General features: G+C 46.6%; 1 long non-coding RNA gene across 1 annotated transcript; it reads right to left on the bottom strand.

Moving 5' to 3' along the window:
• Positions 1–1,489: 1,489 nt before the first annotated feature.
• On the bottom strand, positions 1,490–5,456 carry LOC141172580 (uncharacterized). The gene is made up of 2 exons (XR_012252494.1): positions 5,417–5,456; positions 1,490–2,016 (listed from the first exon to the last, which is right to left on the bottom strand). It is a non-coding gene; the product is annotated as an uncharacterized lncRNA (long non-coding RNA).
• Positions 5,457–11,164: the final 5,708 nt, after the last annotated feature.

Raw genomic sequence — 11,164 nt, 5'->3', positions numbered from 1 at the left:
GAAAACTGTCCAAAATATCAATGTAAACTTGGGCATTTATTGAAGATGTAATAAAAGCCATCTCCCCAGTGCCTTTACCTGACATGCAGCCCCATATCATCAATGACTGTGGAAATTTGCATGTTTTCTTCATGCAGTCATCTTTATAAATCTCATTGGAACGGCACCAAACAAAAGTTCCAGCATCATCACCTTGCCCAATGCAGATTCGCGATTTATCACTGAATATGACTTTCATCCAGTCATCCACAGTCCACGATTGCTTTTCCTTAGCCCATTGTAACCTTGATTTTTTCTGTTTAGGTGTTAATGATGGCTTATGTTTAGCTTTTCTGTATGTAAATCCCATTTCCTTTAGGCAGTTTCTTACAGTTCGGTCACAGACATTGACTCCAGTTTCTTCCCATTCGTTCCTCATTTGTTTTGTTATGCATTTCCTGTTTTGGAGACATATTGCTTTAAGTTTCCGGTCTTGACACTTTGATGTCTTCCTTGGTCTACCGATATGTTTGCCTTTAACAACCTTCCCATGTTGTTTGTATTTGGTCCATATTTTAGACACAGCTGACTGTGAACAACGAACATCTTTTGCAACATTGCTTGATGATTTACCTTCTTTTAAGAGTTTGATAATCCTCTCCTTTGTTTCAATTGACATCTCTCGTGTTGGATCCATGATTCATGTCAGTCCACTTGGTGCAACAGCTCTCCAAGGTGTGATCACTCCTTTTTAGATGCAGACTAACGAGCAGATCTAATTTGATGCAGGTGTTAGTTTTGGAAATTAAAATTTACAGAGTGATTCCATAACTTTTTCCTCAGAATTGAGTGATTCCATAATTTTTTCCCTCGATTTGATCTGAAAAAAATTAGTGTTTCAGTGTTTTTTAAAGCCCTAAAGTTGCCATTTGAAATGACTTTAGTTTTGTGCATGTCTGTGATCTGCTTTTTCTCAACATTAAACAACTGAATGAACATCCTCTGAGCCCGGTGATTCCACAATTTTTACCAGGGGTTGTAGTTTTGTGCAATCCTTACCCCAACCCCCACCCATTCCAAGAAAATGATAAACTTTTCAATAACGCATAAAAAATGCCAAGATGATTATTCATATTGATGTGAGAACTGCGTTTGTTTATAAAGAAAAAAAAAAACAGTATCATTACATAGGTTTACACTACAAAAGACAAAAGTTACAAATCCTCCCCCCAGAAATATTACATGTCCGCTTATCTTTTGTTTGTCGATACCATATAGAACAGACAAATGGAACAGATTTATTATGCTTTGCGCATATAGCGCCATCATATTTTGCAGCGCGTTACAATCATCGCTGTCCCCACTGGGGTTCACAATCTAGATCCCCTGTCACTCTCTTTGGAGTGTGGGAGGAAACTCACAGGGAGAACACACAAACTTCTTGCAGATAAACTAAATTAACATCTCGTTTCAAACAGAAGTAGAGGGGCCCCATGGATTTATACGGGGGTCCGTGTACTGTATAATTTTTAGAACTGAAAAAAAATAGCCCTGAATGCAGAACTCTACCATTCTAAAAATAAACTACAGGTAACCAGACGGCCCCCTTATAAATTAATGACCCCCCCACTTGCATTTGAACCAGGAATGCACAGGATGCTAATGCCATTTATCTGGAGTTTGTTGGTTCTAAAATGAAAAGATAAACGGACATGTGAACAGAGCCTTATTAATGTACTTGGCATTTATTATGCTCTGCAACATTAGCAAAAACCCCTTAAAGATCAGGTTTTATTAGGTTTCCTAGCCTGAGGTATTGCAGCACGTTGGGAAATCTTTGTCCCAACCAGACTTGCATCATCCATAGTCTGCTGAGGAGGTAGTGTTAGTTCCATGGTGTCACTTGTCCAACCGTCTCTTTAATACACTAATGAATGCATCTTTAGGCACATCCACATTGCCGATTTTCCTCATTTTTTTCTTGCCTTCAGCTTGTCTTTTCAGCAGCTTCATCTTCCTTGTGATATCGCCGCCATACTGCCAAAATACGAGCGATACAAGATATCAATATTCTACGAAAAGATTAGAATATGAAGATTTTACAATATTCTAAGGTTTAATACGTCGGGGGCATCAGTAATAAACCGGAGAGGTTCTGCATGGTTGGTGGAGTGCCCCTGCCATAAGATGTAGTAAACGCAGAGTCAATAACAGTGGAAATAACAGACTAAGTACTGTTAAGCCTCATTCAGACGTCCATGTTACACGTACGTGTGTTTTTTTCACGGATAGGCTATATTGGGTACGTGTTCTATGATGCTTTTCACCTGTCAAAGTTATTTTATGGCAGCACGGATGAATATAAGTCTTTAGGTTCACGAAAAACACATGGATAGCGTCTGTATGCTATCCGTATATAACACTGCAACGTATAGGAGGAACTTTGTCATTTATTTCTTAATTCATCCGTGAAAATCCCCAATGGTAAAAACAGACTGAAGACACTGGTACCTTTTTACACCTACGTGTTTAAACATGAACGGGTCAATGAGGCCTAAAGGGAGTCAGGCAGCGAGTATCAGGCACTGACTGTATGACTCGGAAATGCTGTGACGTTTTGGAAAATAACAATTTAAAAGCCGCTGGTGAAAAAGTCGCATGTAAGACTAGTCGGACAGGAAGGTCCCGGCCCCTTCTCCCTGCACTCGCGTACACGGAGGGACCTGTGAGTCGCTGGTAGAGGGCGGGAGAAGTTGCCGGGGACCGGTCTTTTTGACTAGTCTATAGCGCGTCTCGGTCCCCGGCGGCTTTTAGACTGTTTTTCTCTAAAATGCTGCAGTGTATGAAAGTCAAACATACCTGGCTGAGATCATACAGCCAGCACATGATGCATGATGTCCATGTCTGCTGTCACGTTCCCTTCAAAGCAAATGTATCACTTATAATATTTTTAATAATTACAAAACAGATTTTTTTTACACGATTATGGAGGTAACCATCTCGACTGAACATTTGTTAACTGCATTTAGAGGTATACTTTACCGCATGATATGAAGGTAATCCAGCTCACCAAACTGTGAATGCTTTTATTCACACAAAGTGCATAACAGAGGACAGGATCAGCAGTACAGCTAGGAGAAATGCGTCAACTGTTTTCGGGTGACAGCCCACCACCAGTCAATAAGGGTGGGCTGTCACCTGAAACGCGTTTCTCACATTTCTCCTAACTACTGCTGATCCTGCCTCTGTTATGCACTTTGTGAATAAAAGCCTATTCACGGTACGATGATCTGGATTACCTTCATTTTATGACTGTGTTACGCCACAACGTGACGTTTCCGTGCTCCGAACACTTCCAAGATGTCCCCTACAGTGAGCTGGATCCAATATTGCTTCTATATTTTACCGCAGCCACATGAACTATTCCTAAAGCATTCACTAAAATCTTGTTATCTTGCAGGCCTCGTGTGCTCATGTTCTGTTATGATCACAAATCATCCTAGAATTACTTACAACTAATATTACCATTGTGGGTCCCTTCTTGCAATTGCTTTTAAGTAAAAAGCTGAAAAGGGGGAGGGTTGTTCGGGACTAACATCTCTAACCTATCTGTCGTAGTTAATAAGCGATTGGTGGGGGTTTGACACCCCTGAGTAGGTGATTATCTGCTCCGACAGCGGCTGTATCTAAGCAATGTATGGAGTGGAACGACGCAGGTTTGTACAGGGTTTATTGGCCACTTCTTGAATAGGAGCTGATCTCCAGTATCTGGTACCGGCCTCTACACAATGTACATAATGGTGGTGTTCTGCTTGGAACATTGCGTAGATTCGGCAGATGATGGAGCGATTATCAGCCGATCCATGGGGGTGCCCCTGATTTCTTACTGATCACCTAGGGACAGGTCATAAATATGTTACTCCTCGATTAAAATATTAATGGGACATTAAAGGGAACCAGTCACCAGGCCACCACCTTCCAGCCCTCATATACAGCATTCTATACTGCTGCTGTTTAAGCCGCCAATCCATCCTGCAAGACAAGAAGTAGAGCTTTTATTATACTCACCTGGGAGGAGGGGTGGTCCAGGTCGAGGGGTGTCGCTAGTCTTGGTCCAATGCCTCCCTTCTTCTTGTGATGCCGTCCTCCTTTTTTCTTAGGGTGAATGATGCATCTCCTACGTCATCCACACAGTCTCCCCGGTATCACGCTCCTGCACAGGCGTACTTCTCTGTCCTGGCGAGGGCAGAGTAAACTACTGCAGTGCACATGCGGCGGGGCTCTTTGACCTTTACCGGCGCATTGCAATACTTTGCTCTGCCCTCGTCAGGACAGAGAAGATGCCGGAGAGACTGTGTGGATGACATAGGAACATGTCATTCACACGGAGCAAGAAGGAGGACTGCATCGCAAGAAGGGAGGCGCCAGACCAAGACTAGCGATGCCCATCGGACCGGACCGCCCCCCAGGTGAATATAATAAAAGCTCTTTTTCTTGGCTTGCAGGCCAGGTTGGGGGCACATATACAGCATTATAGAATGTTGTATATGAGGGCTGAAAGGTGGTGGCCGTATCTCATATCGGTCAAATCTGGTGACAGGTTCCCTTTAATTCTGTCAACTTTCTGATTAGCAGTTTGTGTAGGCCATTTTTATTTTCTTTAAAGTATGCAATGGCATTTATGACATCTGTAGGATTGCAAACACGCCATTTAACACATTTGCAGTCATTTTCCTGTGACTACTCCTTCAGATCCTCCTGTTTGTAGGTGTCAATCAAATGACATCACTTCCTGCCTCAGTGACTACACAGTTGAGTCCACTCATGGTCACAAAACTATAAATCAAAGGGACCTCGAAGAGAACAAGACAGAAAGGCGCCATCAATGAAGGTGGTAGGAAAGATGGCAGCCAGTCCTGGGCAGAGATGGAAGGATGTGTGCATGATTCACAGGATGAAATGCAGATAGATGAACAGGAGGTCATATATAGATTATATTGGTCTCGCACCTTTCACTGACATAGGTGCAGTATCCGTGTACTGCCTTTTCTACAATAGTCAATTAGCACATGGCAGAAAAAAATAGCTATTTTCAGAGTTTTCCTTTACATCCGTTTAAAACTAGAAAGATGGATTTATAAAAAATACACGTGCTTTACTTTTATTAATACTGACAAGAATTTAACAAAAGCACAAAAGGTGTTAAGTCTAAAAGTTTGTTTAAATAGAGAAAGTGTTTGACAAGTCAATGTATTCTTCAACCCGGCCACACAAGGCTTCAATACTTTATAACCTTAGAGACATTGCTTCATCTTCCGGCTCAGCTGTAAATTGAGAAAATCATAATCTTTGAATGGGCGTTAATATACTTTTTTTTTTTTTTTTTAAATCAAAGCAGCAAAAGCATATATAAATATAACAGCTATAAAATACATACACATTTTGCCAAGACGTTCTTTCTGTAGGCTTTAATTCTGAAGAAGAAGAGGTATAATATAACAGCACACGCAGAAATAAGCATGCTGTTACAGTGTAACCCAATGAATGAGGTTATGACCTGGAAATATGAGCCCTAAGTTGCCGTCTGCTGTAAAGACTTAATATTCTATTCTGTATTGAATGATCTTAAGGGCAATAAGCACAAGAAGAACAGTTACTCGCTCCAACGCCTTTTAATGCTCTCACTATTGTAAGACTACACTATGTTTACATGTGGCGTAATTATTGAGGATTCACCATCAAAATCTGCAATAAAGTTCAGTACAGAATTTGTGTTTATAAAGGAAAAATATCTGTGCAGATCTGAGAATTTCTTTTAAGGCATGGATGCTCTTAAAAAATATATATTTAAAAAATAAATCCAATGCAGTTCGCTCTGAGGTCTGAGCTGCCTGCTCCATTTGGAGGACCCGAGACTGCTAAAGCCTGTGATTGGCAGCAGCGCTCAGGTGACTAGAATCGGATGTTTCTTAATTGTCCCCATCACAGCCTCGGTGCAGGAGATTTTGGGAAGCGAGTGACGTCCTACACTAAAACTATGACAGGGACATTGATCTTATCTTCAGTCACAAAGAGGGGGCATGATTATAACACATGAGGCCGCACTAGTCCCAGCCAATAGATAAAGCCGCCCCCCTCCGGACTAGCCCCGGCCAATAGATGCCCACCCCCCTCTGGACTAGTATTGGAGGCCAATAGATTGCGCACCCCCACTTCCCCCTCTGGACTAGTCCCAGACAATAGATGCCACCGCCCCCCCTCCAGACTAGTCCCAGCCAATAGATCCCCCCCCTGTGGACTAGTCCCAGCCAATTTGCATATTGCTAGCAGCGATGTAAGAAATGTTTTTACTGCACGTAGCAATCAACTTTTGGTTCATGCATCATAATGAAGGATAATAGCAGTTTGGGACACTTGGAAGACATCACAGGTTTCCTTTAATAGGAATATCCCATAAAGTGTCATACATGACAAATCTATAGCCTGCGTCTCTTGTTGGGATACCCCTTTCACTTTCCAGTAAAATAGGATTTTATAGCATAAGTATAAAAAATGTGCTAGAGGACACACATGCTCAGTCTCCCACAGCCAGATCTCGGTGTCTGTGCACAGGAAACTATTCCCATTGGTCCTTTACAGTGAACAGAGGATAACTGTGCAGAGGACAGGATGGGGGAACATAGGTCCATTAGCATTCAGCTTATTAGATGGACATGCAAGTTGATAAATACTTTGAATACTAGGTGGCGCAATACTTAACTTCACTTTTTTTTTTTTTGGGTTGTGCTTTCAAGTAATGTTTCCGAATAACCAGTCTTGTGTTTGTGCATAAGGAATAACACTTTCTGCCCATTATAGGACTTGTTTTCCTGCATTTTCACCAGTTTTCCCCTCTGCAGGCTTTATCTCTTAATTTTCAACAGATGCTGAGCAGGTGGGAGGAGAATCCTGGCAGCTACAGAGAGATTCCTGCTCTTTATTCCTTAGTTAGCACACAGATGACAAAGCAGAGGCATGGAGGACATTATTATTATTTCTTTTTAAAGCACCATTAATTCGTGGGTGCTGAACATGTGAACAGGGTTATATACATATAACAAATAGACTGGTACAGTGAAGAGGACCCTGCCCTCAAGGGCTTATAAAATACAGGGTAATGGGGAAGTAGAGAGAAGAACATTATACAGCAGTACGGAGCTGTGTAGCTGTGCATCCAGCTCTTATGTAAGGTAAAACACTTAAGAGGAAGCTCAGTCCTCATTTTCCTCAGTCTGCGTCTCACTCCTCCTTCCACTCTCCATAGATTATAATGGGCAGCGTCACGACACCACAGTGAGCCTGCTGTCCGTCTTCTCTCAGCAAGTTAGATTTGAGGGTTTTTTTATGACAAGTTCAGGAGGTAAGGGGAGTGGAGCAGTAAGCAGATTTCTCTGATCAGATATATTACAAGGTGTTTTTTTTTTTAAATAATAATCTCCTGTTCTATTGAGTTATGTAAAGTAGGTTGAAATTACAATTTCCTTTTAAATCTTGTACATTGTAAAGTTTAATGTTTTATGATGAACACAGTGGATGTGATCTCCGTATCAACAAAAGCTTCCAGGCTCTCTGCAAAAACGTGAAGACCTATGGGCTTCTTGGCTCGATACTCCTGACCTAGCACCGCTGAGATTCACAAGGTTTAGGTTGCTAAACGCTGTCAACATTGAGACCTTGGAATGGATTTGGTTTCTTGCTCTCCTTTCCTGATTATGTACACCCTGCTATGGTGTACGGTTTTATGTACTCTCACTTATTGCTGCTGGAGAAGGCAAACCTCCTAAGCCCCTTATTCATCGAAGAGTCCGAGACCCCTAGAGAAAGCCCTAGGAGGTCCCTTATGGGGCATTCTGATCTTCTTGTGATAATGTGCCTCTGTGGCGCCCTGCTACACACTGGTGCCACAGAACCCAGAAGGGTGCATGGTTGGACTTCTCCACAAGAGGCCCTCACACATTCACACACCTTCACCCTACCACCTCAGACCACCAGAGGGAGCCCGTTAGGGATATATAAATGGAGGGTGGAGCCAGGCAGTGCAGAGAGTTTTCTGTTGAGTTCCCACGCTGGCTGCCGTGCTTAGACGAGCCAAGGCCTACAGCACGAGTGAAGGCCTAGTGATGGCCCTGAGTGTGGCCGAAGGCGAGAGGAGAAGGAAGAAGTAGTGAGGGGGCAGAGGAGCATACCAGGCTCACCCCGAGATATATATACCGGACACCGGGTCCGTGCCTACGGGGACCCTTTATACCCTGTAGGGACCACCGGAACTCCTGGAGGACTACAGGTCCCAAATTTAAAAAAACGTTGACTACAGTACCAGGGCTAGGAGTCACGGAGGCCCCAGCAACCAGGGAGAGTGATCTCCAAGAGAAGGCCCTACCACCAGGTCAGCAGGTGCAAAGAGAGACAGTAACCAAGCTAGGCCTAGTTCCAGGCAGGCCAGAAGCTTAACGAGTAAGACCATGTATCAGGAGGCCCTATACCCGCTCACTGGGGCGAGTCCAAAAGTGCGCCCTTCGTCCGGAGTACCCTGGACCGTGCCTGCATCATCACCAGTAAAGGTACTGAAGCTTACCCCCGTGTGAGTGTCCGTCTTTCCTCCGGGACCGTCCTGTCGTCTCTCCACCGCATCCACCATTTACCCCTACACTGCCCTGGAGCTAGCTCTACCTGTGGAGAGCCACACTATCCCTGCTGCTGTAACACCAGCTTCAGAGGACTGATCCGCAGCGGCGGCACCCTTTTGCCGCATTCCACAGGTGGAGTCACAAACTATTCCAAAATCCCCTATAAATATTCCCCTTTTTACTGACCGCCCTGGGTTACGGACCGGGCCAGCCACCGTGATATCCCCCACCGGCATACACAGAGGCCCGGCTGCCGAGTACCCCATGGCCCCGGGGGCGCGTCACCTCAAACTGGACCAAATAGACTGTCAGTCTCTTGGAGTTGAGTAAGAAGAAAATGTAGAACAATCGTATCATCTTTCGGCTATATAGATATACCTTGTTTGGGAACAGCAAAGGCTGGGTGGAAGGGGTGAAGGTTTGCATAGTTTTGTAGGTCTCACTCTAACATACCTAGCGGCGTCCTTGCATAGTGGTCCATCTCCCACTGTGCAAGAGCGCGCACTTGATCTCCAGTCCAGTCTGCTAGCCTGGCTTCCCTCCATGCTGTCTGCTTGCCTCTGTTTCTGCTGCTTAAGGGCGGCGCCCGATCACTTCCTCCTTCTTGTAGCTGCTGCAGGCACACCCCTTGTGCGTCCTCAGCCTATTGCTGTCTGTCTCCTGGTATTTAACACAGCTCCTCCCTGGAATCCATGCCTGAGCATTGTGTTTCATTCAGTGTGCTCTTTCACTCTGAATGTGCCAGGTCCCTTTCTGTGTTTGCTTGCCTGCCTTTCCTGGAGGCTGTATTTCCAGGCCTGTCTGAACTCGCTCCTTGCCTGTTCGTTCCGCCTTCTAGGGGCCGCATACCTAGACCCGCTCCTGTATCTTGTCTGTCCTGTCTGAACACGCTCCTAGCCTGTTCCTTCCGCCTTCTAGGGGCTGCATACCTAGACCCGCTCCTGTATCTTGCTACTCTGTCTGTTCTTGTCTGAATACTCTTCTAGCCTGTTTCCTGTTTTTCTCTATGTCCGTACCTTTCCTTTTTCTGCAAAGTCTGAACTCGTACCTAACTCCTGTTCGTTGTCACTGTACTTCCGTTTGGGAGTTTGTGGTCCACTCGCTACTTCACTGCAAGTACCCTGTGGGTATCTGGTTCTGCCTTTCCCTTCCTGTCTGTTCCGTGTGAACAGAGCCCTGTCCCCTCTGCCCTGTCTCGCTCTCCGCTCCTGCGGTTCTCGCCCTGCTCTGACCCTTTGCTAGCTGCTCCGGCAGTCTCGCTCTGCTCTGACCCTTTGCTCGCTGCTCCGGCAGTCTCACTCTGCTCTGACCCTTTGCTCGCTGCTCCGGCAGTCTCGCTCTGCTTTGACCCTTTGCTCGCTGCTCCGGCAGTCTCGCTCTGCTCTGACCCTTTGCTCGCTGCTCCGGCAGTCTCGCTCTGCTCTGACCCTTTGCTCGCTGCTCCGGCAGTCTCGCTCTGCGGTGTCCCTTTGCTCGCTGCTCCGGCAGTCTCTCCCTGCTCTATTCTTGCTCACCGCTCCAGGCGGCTTCGTCCTGCTCTACTCTTGCTCACCGCTCCAGGCGGCCTCGTCCTGCTCTACTCTTGCTCACCGCTCCAGGCGGCCTCGCCCTGCTCTACTCTTGCTCACCGCTCCAGGCGGCCTCGTCCTGCTCTACTCTTGCTCACCGCTCCAGGCGGCCTCGTCCTGCTCTACTCTTGCTCACCGCTCCAGGCGGCCTCGTCCTGCTCTACTCTTGCTCACCGCTCCAGGCGGCCTCGTCCTGCTCTACTCTTGCTCACCGCTCCAGGCGGCCTCGCCCTGCTCTACTCTTGCTCACCGCTCCAGGCGGCCTCGTCCTGCTCTACTCTTGCTCACCGCTCCAGGCGGCCTCGTCCTGCTCTACTCTTGCTCACCGCTCCAGGCGGCCTCGTCCTGCTCTACTCTTGCTCACCGCTCCAGGCGGCCTCGCCCTGCTCTACTCTTGCTCACCGCTCCAGGCGGCCTCGCCCTGCTCTACTCTTGCTCACCGCTCCAGGCGGCCTCGTCCTGCTCTACTCTTGCTCACCGCTCCAGGCGGCCTCGTCCTGCTCTACTCTTGCTCACCGCTCTAGGCGGTCTCGTCTTGCCCTGCTCTCGCTCACCACTCTGGGCGGCCTCACTCTGCTGTGTTTGTCCGCCACATCTGTGGTTCTGTTCCTGAGTCCCAGTGTGTACTGGGTCCTATCCCGCCTGTGTTCCAACCTGCTAGTGCCTCCCTGTCTGCACTCTAGCCGTGCTTGCCTGTACCCCCCTGCCTGCATACCCGCCTGCCTGCATACCAGTCATGCCTGCCTATACCCACCAGTATGTGTGCCAGCCTAACCTGTCTGTTCCTGTATTCCCCTGTGTGGGTCAACAGCCGTGTCCGGGGTCTGTCCTGGAGTAGCACCTGGTCCCTCTGCTCGGTTCCTCCTTGGTGCACTGGCGTCGTATGCCGTCGTGCGACCCTGGTCGGATCGGGTGAATACTTAGTTACGCCCCTCCAGGCATTCACTCTCC

This window comes from Phyllobates terribilis, unplaced genomic scaffold (genome assembly GCF_046119375.1).
Source record: "Phyllobates terribilis strain yellow unplaced genomic scaffold, ASM4611937v1 Scaffold_1__5_contigs__length_1240528914, whole genome shotgun sequence".
Classification (NCBI taxonomy): Eukaryota; Metazoa; Chordata; class Amphibia; order Anura; family Dendrobatidae; genus Phyllobates; species Phyllobates terribilis.
This window is presented reverse-complemented; position numbering and strand designations above follow the sequence as displayed.